Raw genomic sequence first — 16,309 nt, 5'->3', positions numbered from 1 at the left:
GTGGCTGCTCTCTGACTTCCTCTTCATGTTCGATTTGTCCGGAAGCAGGGACGTTGACATCAGAACTGTTTGAGCACAGGGCTCGTGTGAAAAAACCCCCACATGAATGTGTGCCGACACTGCTGGAACAGCGATGCCACAGGAGGCAAGTATAGGTATTTTTATTTTAAATGGGGCCAAACATGAAGAATGAGGAGGAGTTGTCCAAATATTGGACAACCTATTTAAATACCTGTATTCTCCGAGGAATAAACATGTACAATTGGTGGATAAAGGTTGAACTTTATGGACCTTGGTCTATACAACGATAACAATTCTGAAGCATCTTTTCTTAGTATTTTCTTTCTAGGAATCTATAAACCCATAATCCATTACTGTGAAGTCTGATAAAGTATTTTTATAGGAGCATGAATCACAAAGGGAATGGTAAGAACCAGCTGTAAAATTATTTGTTCAGGAGAAATGAAAAGAAAGCATACAATGCAAGGAATTGTAATTTCATGGGAAGCACAAGAATTTACAAACAATTTTAGCTGAGCTGGCAGCATGTACAGTACCTGTCGCAATGGTTTTGTTGTTCGAATTGGAATGTGCACATCGAAGAATCAGACTGAACACATATGTAGACAAGGGGTGTGAAAAGCAAGGATTAAAAAAAAAAAAAACAAACCTCATGTTGCCACTTTAAAACCTTTCGGGGTTTTTTCACACAGGAATGTGTGAACATATCCTAATGTGCTAAATCTTGGGATTCCTCAAAATACTCCCTATTTACTCTGATGATAGATTTCACACCGCAATGGCATTCTCTCATACTGCTGCATGTAGTCACCTTGAATGGCTTCCAAAGAATAAATACTTCAACAAGAGTTTATTGGTGGAATCACTGGCCTTCAGAAAGGGTTTGCAATCATCAGGTGTATTTTGCAAAGCCAGTGTTGGTACACAATTCCATAAAATATTTTATGACCTAAAAGCCAGTTAATACAAAAAATTGCTAGCACCTTGAAGGTATTTTCAAATACAGTTATGAAAACCATTAATCGCTATGATTAAACTGGCTCTTATTGAGTACCACTGCAAGAAAGGAAAACCAAAAATCAGCTTTGCTGCAGAGGATAAGTTCATCAGCGTTACCATTATTAGTCTCACCTAGTGAAATGTAATTAACGAAACCTCAAGTCTAGGTGGGCACAAAGACACTGGCTGTTGGTGCAGCAAGCAGTAAGACTTTTATGGGAACAAGGACTTGGCGCACTCAGGGCCAATAGTATGGATGAAGTGGAACCCAGCAAGGATGCATGCAATAAGAACAGAGTCAAACAGTAGTTTACATGTTTACAACAACCATTGGTTGATCCAGACATGGCAGAACAAGGATTAGCCTGCTGAGCTAAAGTTATACAGGAACAGAGAAATTGCAAGTTGAAACATAAATGGTCGAATACAGCAAACACAGGACACTAAAATTTTAATCCTAAGACTTAGGTGTGTGTCTTAGTGCACATTTAATAGGACTAGGGAGATGATGTCATCACGTCATGCCAAGAGTCTTTCAATACTCAATGTGTAGCACAGGAGAAGCAGCAGACCCAGGGGAACGAAGCTGAGCCTGCTATACCAGGGACAGGTGCATAATAACAGTCAGCTTCAGAAAAAACATTGACATCTCGAATAACATCCCTCATAAATGTAGCAGACATATCTCAATATTGACTGTCCAGAAGACAGTGCATAAAGTAAGCATTATTTAGCTGAATTGCTGAATGAAATTAGCGAGGACAAGAAGAGGAGCCAAGCAACACTGGACATTATGGCACCGTAAATTTGTACTGTGTTCTAATGAATCAAAATTCGAGATTTTTAAAACCAAATTCCATGACTTTCTGAGATGCAGAAAAGGTAAACAGATGATTTCTATATGTGTGGTGCCCACTGGGAAGCTAGAGGGGGAGGTGTGATGGTCCTTTGCCATTGATATTATTGGGGATTTATTCCAAATTAAAGGCACACTTATCCAGCATGGATACCAGAGAATTCAGCAACGACATGTCATCTCATCAAGTCCGTGCTTCGTGGGCCGATCATTTGTGTTGCAATTGGACAATGACCCACAACACCTCCAGGTTATGTAACGGCTATGTGATCCAAAAGGAGAGGAATAGATTGTGGAGGCCAAGTCATCTGACACAGCAATCACCTTACCTCATGCCTATTAAGATGGTTTTAGAGGAGTTGGAAGTAAAAGTGAAGGCAAATCAGTCAAAAAGTGCTCAGCATCTCTGGGAACGCCTTCATTGTTGGAAAGCCATTCAAGCAGGCTACCTGATGGAAGCTGCTGAAGAGGAATCCACTGGGGTGTAAAACTGTCAGCAGAATAAAAGGGGGTACTTTGAGGAATCCAAGGTTGAACACATTCTGGTTTGCTTCACGTATGCTTCATTATTCCTCGTTTACATACAGGTGCTTCTCACAAAATTAGAATATCATCAAAAGGTTAATTTATTTCAGTTCTTCAACACAAAAGGTGAAACTCATACTGTATATTAGATAGAATCATTGCAAACGGAGTGATCTATTTCAAGTGTTTATTTCTGTTAATGTTCTTGATTATGGCTTACAGCCATTGAAAACCCAAAAGTCTTTATCTCAGTAAATTAGAATACTTTATAACATCAGCTTGAAAAAATGATTTTAAAATCCAAAATGTTGGCCTACTGAAATGTATGTTTAGTAAATGTCCCCAATAATTGTTTGGGGCTCCCTTGGCATCAATTACTGCATCCATGCGGCATGGCATGGAGGAGATCAGCCTGTGGAACTACTGAGGTGTTATGGAAGCCCAGGTTGCATTGATAGCAGCCTTCAGCTCGTCTGCATTGTTGGGTCTGGTGTCTCTCATCTTCATCTTGACAATACCCCATAGATTCTCAATGGGGTTAAGGTCTGGTGAGCTTGCTGGCCAATCAAGCACAGTGATACTGTTGTCTTTAAACCAGTCATTGGTACTTTTGGTATTGTGGACAGGTGGTAAGTCCTGCTGGAGAATTAAATTTACATTTCCAAAAAAGGTGTCGGCAGAGGGAAGCATGAAGTGTTCTAAATTTTGTTGGTAGACGGCTGAGCTGACTTTAGTCTTGATAAAACACAGTGGACCTACACCAGCAGATGACATGGTTCCCTAAACCATCACTGATTGTGGAAATTTCACACTAGACATCAAGCAGCTTGGATTGTGGCCTCTCCACACTTCCTCCAGACTCTGGGACCTTGATTTCCAAATGAAATGCAAAATTTACTTTCATCTGAAAACACCTTGGACCACTGAGCAACAGTCCAGGTTAGACAATTGGCCCAGGTAAGACACTTCTGGCATTGTCCATCGGTCATGAATATCTTGACATAAGAAATGCGACACTTGTATCTCATGTCCTGGATATATCTGTGTGTGGAGGCTCTTGAAGCAATGACTTCAGCAGTAGTCCACTCCTTGTGATTCTCCCCAAAATTTTTTGAATGACCTTTTCTTAATCCTTTCAAGGCTGGGGTTATCCCGGTTGCTTGAGCACCTTTTAATACCACATTTTTCCTTCCACTCAACATTCCATTAATATGCTTGCATACAGCACTCTGAACAGCAAGCTTCTTTAGCAATTACCTTTTGCGGATTACCATCCTTGTGGAGTGTGTCAATGACTTCCTTCTGGACATCTGTCAAGTCAGAACTCTTCCCCATGATTGTGGAGCCTACTGAAACAGACTAAGGGACCTTTTAACCCCTTTTCTCGGTTTTGCATTTTCGTTTTTCGCTCCCCTTCATCCCAGAGCCATAACTTTTGTAATTTTTCCATCAATATGGCCATGTGAGGGCTTATTTTTTGTGGGATAAGTTGTACTTTTGAATGACTCCATTGGTTTTACCATGTCGTGTACTCAAAAATGGGAAAAAAATTCCAAGTGCGGTGAAACTGCAAAAAAAGTACAATACCACACTTGTTTTTAGTTCGGCTTTTTTGCTAGATTCACTAAATGCTAAAACTGACTTGCCATTATGATTCTCGAGGTTATTACGAGTTCATAGACACCAAAAATGTCTAGGTACTTTTTTATCTAAGTGGTGAAAAAAAATTCTAAAGTTTGCTAAAAAAAAAAAAAAGTGCCATTTTCCGAGACCCACAGCGTCTCCATTTTTCGTGATCTCGGGTTGGCTGAAGGCTTATTTTTTGTCTGCCGAGCTGTCATTTTTAATGATACCACATTTGTGCAGATATGTTCTTTTGATCGCACGTTATTGCATTTTAATGCAATGCAATGTCATGGACACCAAAATAAACTTAATTCTGGAGTTTCGATTTTTTTTCTCGTTTAGCGATCAGGTTAAACCTTTTTTTTTATTGATAGATCGGCCGATTCTGAACGCGGCGATACCTAATGTGTGTATGTGCTATTTTTTTTTTTATGGTTTTATTTTGAATGGGGAGAAAGGGGGCGATTTAAACTTATATATATATTTTTTTTTATATATTTTTAAAACTATTTTTCTTTAAGTTTTGGCATGCTCCAATAGTCTCCATTGGAGACTAGAAACTGCCACAACTTGATCGGCTTCTGCTACATAGAGGCGATGCTCAGAGCGACTATGTAGCAGAATTACAGCATTGCCATGAGCGATGACCACCGGGTGGTGCTCATAGCAATTTGACTTCAACAACCATAGAAGTCTCCAGGAGACCTCTGGTTGTTATGCCGACGAACTGATGACCCCCGATCACGTGACGGGGGTCAGCGGTGAGCGCATTTCCGGCCAGATAGCTGGAAGCGCTTGTTAAATGTCTGACAAGATATACAATAAACGGGCACCATCCACAATGTCAATTTAGGTGGGATCACCTAGTGCATATAAATGGATTGACATGAAAACACATATAGAAAAAAAGTATATGCACACAAATAGGGATCACCACAAGGATATGATAATCAAAAAGTATCAATTTTATTAATGGACACAACAAACAGACACTGGTTTCTGAGGATGAACAAGCTACCGGGTAGGTTACATGGGACCCCCAAACCCACGCGTATCGACACAGTGATGTGTCTTTCTCAAGGTCTATTTATGGCATATGTAGAATCTCTATGTAACCATAGTAGTTATTGATAATATGGTATTTTTGATCCAAGGTCATGATTGTCATTACAATTGATTTGATAGACCCTAGGTTATGGTAACTAGCAGATACCTGGCATTAGGCTAAGTGCACACGTATCGGAACTCTCGCGGAAATTACCGCGAGAATTCCGGAATTCCAGTCCACGGGAAAATCGCATTTTAAATTCCCGCGATTTTCCCGCGGAAAAACTAGCATTTTGCAAGCGTAATTAGCTTGCAAAATGCTAGCGTTTTCCAAGCGATCTGTAGCATCGCTTGGAGAACCGATTGACAGGTTGGTCACACTCGTCAAACATAGTGTTTGACGAGTGTGACCAACTTTTTACTACTGAGGCCGCCTATGCAGCATCAGTAGTAAAAGATAGAATGTAAAAAAAAATAAAAAACGGTGTTATTCTCACCCTCCGACGTCCCGCGCATCCGTTCCCAGTAATCCTTTGCGAAAATGCCCGCAATGACGTCAGTTCTCACGGGATCGCGACGTCTCGCGGTAATTCGCGATGACGTCGCGCGAATGACCGCGAGACTTCGCGATCCCGCGAGAACGGACGTCATCGCGAGCATTTTCGCAAAGGACTACTGGGACCGGAGCGGGAAGGCTGCGCGGGACGCCGGAGGGTGAGAATAACAATATTTTTTATTTTAAATTCTATTTTTTACAGGGATATGGTACCCAAAGCCCGGAGGACAGTCTCCTCTCCTCCGGACCGTGGGTACCATCCGCAAATGTTCTGCTTACTTTCCGCATGTTGTGCACAGCCACATGCGGGAAATAAGCGGAACAATGCATTCCTATGGGTGCGGGATCGCCGCGATTCCGCAAATTAATGAGCATGCTGCGTTTTTTACCGCGAAGCGATTCCGCCGCGGTAAAAACCGCAGCATTAGCACAGCATTGCGGAATCCCATAGGAATGCATGGGATGCTTATTTTTCGCGTTTTCGCGGCAAAATCGCGCGGTTAAAACCGCCGCGGAAACGCGAAAAAAATGCAACGTGTGAACTCAGCCTTATACTGAATGGTTGGCCTTGGGACCCATAGTATTTAACTATTTATCAAAATGACCCATTGTCTTTGTTTTGTTATCAGTGTCTGGTTGTTCAGACGTTTTAATTGTTTTTAAACAAAGTGTCTGTTTGTTGTGTCCATTAATAAAATTGATACTTTTTGATTATCATATCCTTGTGGTGATCCCTATTTGTGTGCATATACTTTTTTCTATATGTGTTTTCAAGCGCTTGTTAAATGCCGCTGTCAGAGTTTGACAGTGGCATTTAACTATTTAATAGGCGCGGGTGGATCGTTATTCCACCCACGGCTATTGCGGCACATGTCAGCTGTTCAAAAAGCGTAGTTATTTACCGTTAACGGTATTTCTCTGATCCCATGACGGCACCACGGAGAGAGGGGATCCGCCCCACGGGGAAAGGAAACCTACAGATAAAAAAGGCGGTACCTCTCTCCCGCATCAGTTGTTTTACAGAGCATTAATGGAACTTCAGCCTAATATTAACACAACAACTTTAAGAAAAGGAAAAAATTTCTATCATTATTAAACTGCATAGAGGAGACACCACGTGACTATTTGACTAAACTTGTATTTAAAATAAGGGCGCACCCCACGCGTGTAGGGAGGGAATATACGGGTGCCATCATGGGCTCAGAGAAATACTGTTAAAGGTAAGTAACTACACTTTTCTCTTTCCCCCATGATGGCACCACGGAGAGAATTGCAGAGACTATCAATTAGGGGGGACCACTGCCTCCAGCACCCTTCTACCAAAGGTTAGATCTGAGGAGGTGGCTAGGTCCAGCCGATAGGGGTTGAAGAAAGTTGAAAGAGAGGACCAAGTTGCGGCTCTACATATCTGCTCAATGGAGACGCCTGACCTCTCTGCCCAGGAAGTTGACACCGCTCTTGTAGAATGGGCTTGTCACGGGGTCCTTCTCCAATACCACACAATCAACAGAGTGAGGGAAGGGTGAACAATCCCAAGACCTTTATTACAGGCAAAATTAGAAGGTCCATAAACAATCCACCACACTGAGGTTACAATAGTCCAGAACAAGAATGTAGTCCAGTAACAGGATAAAATGTCCAGGGAGACGAGATTCCAAAACTAGCCCCAGACGATAAAAATGGGTCCTTCTCTCTGAAGTGCAGTCTTTACACGATCCACTACAAACAGGAACTGACTTGCCCAGCTCCTGTTGTCCCCACCCCCTTCCTTGTGTCCAGGGGTTGTCAAACAGGTTGGGACGGTTTCCAGGCCTCCCATAGGAGAACAAAGGAGCCTTGGGGATTAATGCATTACAGGGGGTCATCAAGAGACAGTCAGGCTGTAGACCCACAGGGTATCAAGAAAAACACTATGAAAACAAGTGAAATAGAAATATACACAAAATGACATCCACATAGCATATCACACCATCACAGGGCTGTTATTCTGTCTGGGATGTCTGCACCCTGTGACGAGTAAGACAAGGTGATGGCGTCTCTTATCCACCTCGCCAGTGTTCTCTTTGCTGCCTTTCGCCCCTTTCTTGGCCCCTGGAAGCACACAAAAAGAGACCTATCCTTCCTACACTCCCTGGTGGCCGCTAGGTATTCAATTAGGCATCTCCTAACATCTAATGTGTGTAGAGTTTCTTCTCCCTTGTTTTTGGGATTGGGGCAAAAGGAGGGGAGGGAGATTTCTTGAGTCTGTGGGTTCCCTATGGGGACAGGAAACCAACTGATGCGGGAGAGTGGTACCGCCTTTTTATCTGTAGGTTTCCTGTCCCCATAGGGCGGATCCCCTCTCTCCGTGGTGCCATCATGGGGGAAAGAGAAACAGATGACATGTCCTGGCTTTAATATGGGCTCACCGCTGGAGCCCACATCAAAGCGTACTATACCGTCCGATGGCAGAAAGGGGTTAAAATGTTTAGAAAGCCTTTGCATGTGTTTTTTGTTAATTATTCTAATTTACCGAGATAATAACTTTTGGAGTTTTCATTGTCTAAGCCATAATTATTCACATAATCAGAAATAAACACTTGAAATAAATCACTGTTTGCAATGACTATATAATATATGAGTTTCACTTTTTGTATTGAAGAACTAAAATAAATTAACTTTTTGATGATATTCTAATTTTGTGAGAAGCACCTGTATGTGTCCATTTGTGGTTTTGCTGCCTTCAGTCTGAATCTATGATGTGCACATTCAAATAAAACAAGGAAAACCTTTGCAAGAACAAGCATTTCCAAACTTTTGACCAGTATTGTACATTTAGATAGAAAACAAAAATGAAATTACAGAAGTTGCTACTTCTGTTTTCAGGATTGAATTTCTACCAAATGGAAGTATAAAATACTTGTGTCCCAAAACACAAGCACTAGTCACATTTGCGTGTGGCCCATTTCCACAAATTATATTTAATCTGTTATATTGCAAAATAGCCTCTCTGCATCAGACTCACAACTGTACTTCTTGTATTAATGATCTTAAGAACTTCTGTATTTCTAAAGAACTATACAGAAGAAAATGCTGGTATTATTGGTAGTGTTGTACAAGCAAAGTAGAATTTCTGCAGAAGTCTGTTACACAATCTGAAGCCTCAATTACAAGTATAAAAGTGGTTTATGAATGAAGTCATACATCTAGAACAGTAAGTGACAGCTCTCTGACCAGCTCTTGGCTGGTGGTTTGAGTAATTTTCACCTAATTCTAAGAAACCAAAAGTGGGATACCGAGCACACACTTTGGAGAAGCCACTCCGCAAAGCAGGATCCAAGATCACCATGGTGTTCACCCTTCAGATACTCACGTTGACGTTTATTATAAAAAAAAAAAAAAAAAAAAAAGACTCAAAGGGAACCGGTTACCTCGTTTTTGGCTATTTAACTGTCTCCTTCTCACCCAGCGTCTTACTTATGGTTTTGTAGCCCATTCCAGCTTTGTGCAGGTCTATGATCTTGTCCCTGACAGCCTTATAAAGCTGTTTGGTCTTGCCCATGTTGTAGAGGTTAGAGTCTGACTGATTAATTGAGTCTGTGGACAGGAGTCTTTTATAACGGTGACTATGAAAGACAGCTGTCTATAATGCATGTAATGAGTTGATTAGGAGCGTCTAACTGGTCTATAGGAGCCAGAACTCTTAATGGTTGGTAGGGGGATGAAATACTTATTTCTCACTGGAAAATGTAAATAAATTTATATAATTTATACAATGCGATTTTCTGGATTTTTTTCTTGGATATTCTCTCTCTCAATGATAAAATTAACCGACCCTTAAAATTATAGACTGTTCATGCCTTTGTCAGTGGGCAAACTTACAAAATCAGCAAGGGATCAAATACTTATTTCCCCAACTGTATATAGATTATTTATATACTATACACCTATATATACTTAGAGGAAAATGTGCACTGAAACTCAATCCATCTGTGTGGGCCCACCTGCCAGCAACCTCTTCAAATTGCAACCTACAGACTTGATTACCCTGGACCCAGGCCTACAAAGGACCAGTAAGGACAACCTGCACCTGTGTGTTTATTTCATTTTATTAAATGGTGCGCATTAATTTTGTTTATTTTAGTTTCGCAAAATAAAACAGATAGGGTCATTGTGGGGTTTCTAAAACTGTTCTAACGAATGGGAATCTGTCAGGAGGATCAACCGGCCTAATCCGTTTAAATGGCCATGTACACCATAGGAAGCTGAATACAATGATACCTTGATACCTGCGATCTGATATTTTATTCCAGAGAAATCCATGTTTTTCTTATATGTAAATAAGCTGCTAAGATCTGTGTCACGGACACTGATCTCCTTAAGAATCTGCCTCCAGAGATTATTTGTAATAAAAAAAGGAGGCATTGTATGTGTGACACAAGTAACTAACACAGAAAAGTAGAACTGAACTTATCTCCTTACAAGCACATTTGCTGCAGGTCTCTGAGCTCTGCTGTATTGTAACAATATTGCAGCCCTGTCTGCCTGTGAGCTGGAAGCTGAGAAGAACCTGCACGTGTGTCACGGATAAATCACACACGGCTCTGCAGTGAGATCAGGAGAGCAGAGAGCGACCATTACACATCACACGCCCTCTTTTATGTAAAATACACTATGGAGGCGGAGTCTCATGCAGATCTGTGTCCGACCCATAGCCTGAAACAGCTCATTTGCATATAAGAAAAAAAAAAGTGAATTTCTTTGGAATAAAATGTCGGATGACAGATATGAAGGCATCATTTTATTTAACTTTCTATGACCTACATGTCCATAAAGACGGCTTTACTAGGGTTGGTCCTACCGACCAATTCCCTTTAAGGTTTTTCAGCAATAGTTGCAAACCTAAGGCTAATAAACATAAAAAGCCTTAGTGAACATTCTGTATGTCCTAGATCACAAAGTTAAATCCAAGCCATAGAATCCCACTCCAAACAGTTAAACTAAATATGACGCAATAGCCATTTGCAACCTTGATGACTGCTGTATTAACACCACATGTGTAACTAAGCCCTTTGGTTTTGGCTGCATGTATTCATGGTCACTGTAGCTTGGGGTTCACCAGTTAGACATCTGCTTTTTTTATACACTTTCCTATACAACATATTTTACTGCTATGGTAATTTTGTGATTGGTTAGCACAAAACACAGCTGCTTTCCCTTACAAGAAGGCCGGATACAATCTAAAAAAAAAAAAACGAACCCAAAAATGAGACGTCAGGACATCTTAATCAATGTTTAAATTAGCAGCAATCATCTCAGTTCTGCTCCGAGCACATTCCAGCGAAGCAAAAGAGAAATAAATTAATGACTTCTTAAGCGCTTTTTGACCCAATGCGTGAGGTTTCTAGGAAATTGTCGTCTTGCTTTCACTGGGGAAGGAGCTGCTCATGTCAAAGAGAAAAGAATAACTGGCAACAATGCCGTCATTCAGATGTGTTTTCCCAGAAGGGTCAGGTATTTTCTAGCAAGAACCTCCACTTGGACGTCATACTGCTTCAATTGAAACTGCAAGAAGACCAGATTGGGACTACCAAAAAGGAAAAAGGAAGATAGACTATACGGAAGAAATAATGATTAAATAAAATATGTACAGAAATAAACATTGTTTCTGCATGGGCAATACTGAAGAATTAATTCATAATGTAAAGAGGAAATGTATGAAAAATACAAAAATGGACATCACAGTTATACAGAAATGATATGTGATTATTATTTTAGTAGGTGAAGCAAGAGGAGCCAATAAAAATTATATTTAGGAGACCCGTCTGCTCTCCTGACATGTCTGTGAGGGAATACTAGTATTCTTCATCAAATCACAACTGCTAAACAATTTTTCCTGTGTGTAGTCTTTACTCCTTCAAAAAATGATGGATATATTGAGAGGTATGAGTATGGTCCTTGTACACTGTTTAAGGAGGCTAATGGCCGCGTAGTCGATGGGAGGTATGTGTCACAGAGAAGGCTGCTTTCTGTGATGTAACCCGGAGTATTTTCTTTAGTGTACGTAAGCACTAAGAGGTTCGTTTGGTGCTCCTGGGACCAGGTTGCGGGTAGCTATGAGAGATGGGCGGGTCTGGCTACCCACATACCTCACCTCTGGGTGTGGTTACGGCTTATATAATGGAGGCTGTGGTTTGGCACATGGTCTGTGTGTTGGGAGAGAGAAGGCCTCCTGTGTGTTCGGATCCAGACTGAGTCCTGGACACTAACCCAGTCTGTGTGCCGACAGGCCTGGTGGAGCAGAGCCCTGCTATGGACATTTTGTGTTGTATTTGCCTGATCTAAAGGCTGTTTATTTTCAGTTTTGCTTCTGCGGTTTATGAAGCAATAAACCCCCATGAACTTTTAAAGGAACAAGCCTCCTGTTTTTTCCCGTCGCACCCAAGTGAAAAAAAAAACCCTAAAATTGATACTGACAGCAATAATCAGACAGTATCAGGCTGTGTAGGAGATGCATGGCTAACAAAAATCGCCTAAAATTAATTTGTTATTATGTAATTAAAAACTCCAAACATAAGTAAATTCTTGTAGATATACAATGATATACAAATGTCACTTAATTAGGAGAAAAATTCTTATATAAATATAGATGTGTACAGTGGGAATACAGAATGAATTATGATTTTCTCCCTAGTATTCCCTGAGAATATGGCACTAACTAGCTGCAGAGGCTGGCACCCTTAACTAAAAGCAGATTGTGTCTCCGCTCCTCATGGACCAGCCCTATGATTCCCTGTGGCAAATTTGCTAATCAAGCAGATCGAGTACATGCAGTCTAAAAAAAAAAAAAAAAAAAAAAAAAAAGAGAAAAAAACACTTTGGGGCATACTCTATTCTGATCCAGACCTACTAGATACTATCTCGCAGAACCCAAAGATCACATACAGGAGAGAACGATCAGTTATCGATTGGTTCATGGCCATTCTAAAAAAATAAATAAAATGGGCACATGACTGGATCATCTGTGGGACCTTTAGTTATGGAGATTGTGGGTCCTACAGATGGATCCAACCATGCAAGAGTTTCTGCGAGACAATAGTCTTCTAATTGTGTCCTCTGGAATCTATCACTATATGTGAGCATTGTGTAGGAGATACACCTCGCTTTATGAGGAGTTTGGTAATATCAATTTATTCCTTACTTTTCAGAAGGAATAACAGGAACAGCACAACACAGGATTCAGATAACAGATGCTCCAGTTACATCAGTTAGAATACAATGATTTACTATAACATCCCACACTGGACAACTAATGCCCTTGTACTTTTTTTCTTTCTTTCAAGATCCATAACTCTCAGCAATATGAAAGTTTGTTTTTTTTGCTTGTAGATTTGAACATTTTATACTGTACCATACAATGTAGTGAAATAAATAAACAATTGAAAGTAAGGCTATATAGTGAAAAAAAATGAAATGCAATAGTGCCATTATGTATTAGGTTTTGTTTTTACAATAAACACTGTGCAGGTAAAAATATCCTGGTAACATGATTCTGTGGAATTCTGCAGGTAGTATAATTACGGAAATTCACAGATTTTTGTTTTCACTACTTTAAAGAGAACCTGTCAGCAGGATTTTGCTATGTAAAATACAGGCAGTGTCATGTTGGCGCCATTAAACTAATTAAAATGATACTTGGGGTGAAGAAATCCGACTTGTCGTTCTTGTGTAATCAGCGTTAGAAGTTTTCAGTTGATGATATGTGCGTGCTCCAGGGCAGAACAGTAGGCAGAGTCTTATCTTCCTGCTCTAAAGGTACTGTCACACTTAGCGATGCACCAGCGATCCCGACCAGCGATATGACGTTGTCAGGATCGCTGGTGCATCGCTAAGTGGTCGCTAGTGAGCTGCCACACAGGCAGATCTCACCAGCATCGCTGGGGACGGGGTTCGCTACATACCTGTCACACTAGGCGATCCTGCGTCCTCCCGCCCGCGTCCACGCTCGTCTCTCCACAGGAAGCGCCGCAGGAAGCTGACAACGAGAAACGGTCCAGGACGTTCTCGCGCGATCAGCGATAACCAGCGGGGGAGCGGGTCGTAGGTAAGTATCACACACAGCAATATCACTATAACATCACAAGTTATAGCGATATTGCTAGAGATATCACTTAGTGACACAGGCCCTTTAGCCAGAGAAACCAAGGAAAGACCTGTCCTCAGGCTGCCCCAAAGCACAAACAGTGTGTCTCTCTCTGTCTCTATAATGAGGAACATGTTTGTGCTACGGGGCGGCCTGTGGTCCGGTCTTTCCTTGATTTCTCTGGCTTAGAGCAGGAAGATAAGATGCTGCCTACAGTCCCACCCCGGAGAATGGGCAAATCACTAGCTGGATGGCTTTCTTCACCCCAGGTACCATTGTAATCAGTTTAACACTGCCAACATGACAATGCCTGTAGTTTACTGAGCAAAATCCTGCTGACAGAATCGCTTTAAAAATATTCAAAGTTTTGTTTGTAGTTTTTATTGCTACTGTTTAGGGGTATACATGACCTTCTTCAATGTTTTTTATTCCATTTTTAGGCAAAGGTTAAGAAACTCATTTTATTTTTTTATATAAAACATTTAACTTTCTGTTAATAATTAATATGTTGAAAGCTCAAACTTTTACAGACTCTGACACCAAATCTGCATTTTTGTTTTTTATTTTGAACATGGAAAAAGGGGGAAATTGAAACTTTTATTATTTTGACTATTTTTTCAACTACTGGTTTACACTTCTGTTTAGTCCCCTTAGGGGACACACATGTACAATACAATACTTTAGCATAGGAATATATTGTGTATGCTAAAGTATTTAAGTGTATCGTGCACGTGACCCCCTAGGGACTTCACGCCCAACTTTTCCTGGAACGTCGGGCCATTTCAAAGAGAATAGAAGACAGAAAATGTATTCTGCTCATTAGTTCATTTGGACTCCATAAAAGGGGTCACAGGCCAAAATAGGTTCTGCTCTGGACTTATGGCAGCCAGATCATGGATGTCGCAGAATCTGCATTTGGTATATGGGGTTCTCCAGTCCTCTGCATCGGACCCCCACTTACTATAGACTTCTATTCATCTGAGGACTGGGTCATCCCCAATTCCCAGGACAGTGATGTCAGACCCCCACTTACTATAGATTTCTATTCAGCTGGCTGGGCTGTCGCCAATTCCCAGGGCCAGGACAGCAGTGCATGCCAAGTCACGCTCCATTAAAAAGGAACCTAGTCATTTCCCCCACTAACTGCTAGGGGGATTTGAAGCAGGAGCCAAAAAAGGATGTCTGGATGAGGCCTAAATCAGTGTGTTTGGATGATCACCAATCAGATGAGTCAAAGTGCTACAAAAGCCGATAATGATAAATAGAAGAGCATTAAAAAAAAAAAAATGTACGAATTCTTAAACCAGTCTATTTATTACCTAACTTGAAAAACACATAGCACAAAAAATAAAAAGAGGAAGCCAAATCTCCGTACAAGATCCCCATCAAGGATGGAAAGTGATGTAACTATTGCACAAGCAAGTTGAAAATGTCAATGGTTTTCTCGCGGGACCCCGTTCAAAGCAATCATACAGGAAAATAGAAGTTGCTAAGTCCTTTATGTCAGCACCCACTTGAAATGTCCAGAGCATTGGCATGGTGATGCATTAAAGAAGCCCTGCCATCAAAGTTTTTATCTTCTTACTCAATCATCATATTACATAGCACTGTGTACTTACAATTGCTAATTTTGCCTTTCTACCCAGCAAATTCTTCTCTTTTCTCTGTTCTATGTAGAAACAAGGAAGTCTCTTTTCCTTGCAAAAATCATTCCCCTCTTCAACTCATGACCCAGCTACTCCCTCACCCCCTGACAGGGACTTTTCAAGTGATCATGAGTCATGCAGGGAAAATTGACCTCCTGTTTCTACATAGAGCTTTGAAGAATTAAGTTTAATCACGTGATGTTATAAGACCTAATTGAAAAGAGAAGAATTATCTGGGTAGAAAGGTAAAATGAGCAATTGTAAGAACACAGTGCTGCATAATATGATGATTGCAGTATAGTAAGAGGATTAAAAACTTTGATAAGAGTGCTTCTTTAATATTAGGTAACTCTGAAGTCAGATTTCTTGCATTGCCTGGAGGTTTTCTAAATCTACCCTTTTAGAATGTACTGGTTATGATGGTGGATACGGCTCCTCTAGGGAATATTACGAGCAATATATCCTGGAAAAAAAGCATTATAGTTAGCCCTGCATACTCTTTTCCAAAGGAACCACTGCTAGATTTCAGCTAAGACGTCCAAAGTGTAAGTGCAGCAAGTGCACACAAACACAGCAGTAATGTTGGGATACCCACCAAAAAGGATGCAACACACAGGAGTAAAGTATATTCAAGCCAAATAAGAACCAGTTAGGAATAATATGAGGAAGGGGACACCCTCCAAAAAGGACGCCCTTGTGCCACATATAGAAATAATGTATGTTCAAGCAAAACGAGATGCATGTAGATACAAGTAATCTGAGGAAGGGGACACCCTCCAAAAAGTTCACACATGTCACATAAACAAGGAGTAATGTATATTCAGGCATGTTTTATGTAAGCCAATAAGGTGTAATCATAGATTTCTTCTTAGAATTGTGTCCAGCACATTCTAGTTTATAGTACCTGAATT

The 16,309-nt window shown here is 40.8% G+C and overlaps 1 protein-coding gene across 4 annotated transcripts in view; it reads right to left on the bottom strand.

Annotated features, from left to right (window-relative positions):
- Window positions 1–16,309, bottom strand: part of CLEC16A (C-type lectin domain containing 16A) — a 411,773-nt gene that overhangs the window by 206,066 nt on the left and 189,398 nt on the right. The gene's annotated exons all lie outside the window — the stretch shown is intronic.

Source organism: Dendrobates tinctorius, unplaced genomic scaffold (assembly GCF_039654945.1).
Source record: "Dendrobates tinctorius isolate UK_male_01 unplaced genomic scaffold, ASM3965494v1 ptg000129l, whole genome shotgun sequence".
NCBI classification, from domain to species: domain Eukaryota; kingdom Metazoa; phylum Chordata; class Amphibia; order Anura; family Dendrobatidae; genus Dendrobates; species Dendrobates tinctorius.
The sequence above is the reverse complement of the archived record's forward strand: the minus strand, read 5'-3'. Positions and strand labels throughout refer to the sequence as shown.